Source organism: Pituophis catenifer, unplaced genomic scaffold, assembly GCF_029215685.1.
Source record: "Pituophis catenifer annectens isolate HBS135680 unplaced genomic scaffold, rPitCat1.0.hap2 SCAF_13, whole genome shotgun sequence".
NCBI classification, from domain to species: Eukaryota; Metazoa; Chordata; class Lepidosauria; order Squamata; family Colubridae; genus Pituophis; species Pituophis catenifer.
The window spans coordinates 7,864,237-7,866,623 of NW_027256893.1; positions in this window are offsets into that span (position 1 = coordinate 7,864,237).

Sequence of the window (2,387 nt, forward strand, 5' to 3'; positions counted from 1 at the left end):
TCGTCATGTGCGTGCTTTGGGCACTCGGTCCAGAAAAGGTTAGCCATTACTGGTCTAGGATAATGAACCGAGGTGGCGCAGTGGTTAGAGTGCAGTACTGCAGCTACTTCAGCTGACTGCTAGTTCAGCAGATCAGCGGATCAAATCTCACCAGCTCAGGGTTGACTCAGCCTTCCATCCTTCCGAGGTGGGTAAAATGAGGACCCAGATTGTTGGGGGGCAATATGCTATTTAGTATACTGTCTTTGGTGTAAGCTGCCCAGAGTCCTCGGAGAGTGGGCGGCATAGAAATATGACTAATAAAATAAATAAATAAATAAATAATAATCCAGTGCCCCTAGATGTCTCAGTGCCATGATCATTCATCAAAGTCTGGTCCATCTGATCAAGATATGCTGTTCCACAAAGTTCTTTGCCCACAGAATTTTATCAGGAAAAACATGTTCAGGACTTCACTATCCCTTCATAATTTGTAACAGCTTGTTCATGCATACTTTGCAGATTTCTTCCCTTACATAACCTTTTAACCCTTTATTTTCTCACAGTTAATTTATTCTATAAGCCAAGCTCATGAAATGTTAATGCTTTATCAACATTAGGACTGATATGCCTTAGATCGCAGAAGATAGCCAGATATAAAAGTAACTATAATCTCTTGGCCACTGAATTAATTCCTTTAGAAAAGCAGAATTCAGTTCTGTAGTTCTTTTTTAAAAAAAAACAATCACAAAAGAAATATTTAACAGAAGAAGAAAAGGCTAAGGTAGAAAGTCTAAACAAATACTTATCCATTATTACCTTTAATAGGTTCAGGGTTTTTCCCCCCATTTCAAGATCTTTGTCACGCCATATGAGAAATATCTGAAAAATGTCAAGAGGTAGCTGTGAAAACCAGGCCTTAAAATAGCAGAGTGATCTAAGCTAGAAAAACAACAAATAGTCTTCTGGTGCCTTAAAGGCTAAGAAATAAATTAGTGCCAAAAGAAGCGAAGAGAAGGACCAGGGGAGACAGGATAGCAGTCTTCCAATATTTGAGGGGCTGCCACAGAGAGGAGGAAGGGGGTCAAGCTATTCTCCAAAGCACCCGAAGGCCAGACAAGGAATAATGTAAGAAAACTGATCAAGGAGAGATTCAACCGGGAAATAAGAAGGAACTTTCTGACAGTGAGAACAATCAACCCATGGAACAGAAGTTGCCTTCAGAAGTTGTGGGAGCTTCATCACTGGAGGCTTTCAAGAAGAGACTGGACTGCCATCTGTCAGAAATGGTGTAGGGTGTCCTACTTGGGAAGGGGGTTAGACTAGATGACCTATAAGGTCCCTTCCAACTCTGTTAAAGTCATCCAGGTCATGGTTGTCCCATTGGTGCTTTTCCAAAAGGCAAGTGGACTTCCTTGGATTTTTTCCTTAAAAACATTTCGCTTCTCATCCATGAACTGAATAAGCTTCTTGGAAGCTAACCTTTTTCAAGGGGAAACCCCCCCCCCAAGAAAGTCCAGTTGCCTTTTGAGAAAGCACCTTTGTGTCATTTTTGTAGCCTTTTGTGCAAATTGAAGCAGGAAGCATTGACTTTGTCTTTGGTGCATTAGCTTTTGGGAAGCTTTAACCAACCCCCCCCCCCAGAATAGGAATGGAAGGATGAAGTCTCCTTGACTGGCTTTGTGTCTTTTTACCCTGCCAATACTCAGTGGGCTAATTCTTCTTCTTGTGCCATATCCATCATCGGATGTTGGCGATCCTGTTGGCAATCCTATTTTTATCAGCAGCCGCACGAAAAAGTGCTGTTAAGTTTTGTCCAAACCAGTCCCTTAGATTTTGAAGCCACAATGTTCTTCTTCTGCCTGGACTTCTTTTGCCTTCAATCTTTCCTTGGAGGATTAAGTGAAGGATGCCGTATTTTTCTGGGTGTCGCATCACATGTCCAAAATATTCTAACTTTCGCTTTTTAATGGCTTTGATGATTTCGCTTTGCTTTCCCAGGCGGCTTATCACCTCCTCGTTTCTGATTTTGTCAACCCAGTTTATACGTAACAGCCGCCTGTCAATCCACATTTCAAATGCTTCTAGTCTCTTCAAGTGGTTTTCTGTCAGAGACCAACTCTCCACTCCGTAGAGCAGGATAGAAAAGATGTAACATCTGATAGTAGGCTAATAAGAAGGAAAAAATTGCTTTTGTTTTAAAAAAAAAGGGAGGGGGAATTGAATTGCAGATTCCTCCCTCTGCCCTTTGCTATCTTACGACTTCTCCTTTTTCTGGTGAGCTGAAATGTGAGGAAAAGATAGTAGACCAATTGGGGAACTCCCTCGTAATCACGGTCCCATCATCTGTCCTCATGATGAGAACACGCTGATCCTTCAGAAAACGCATGCATTCAGCTTGCGTTATG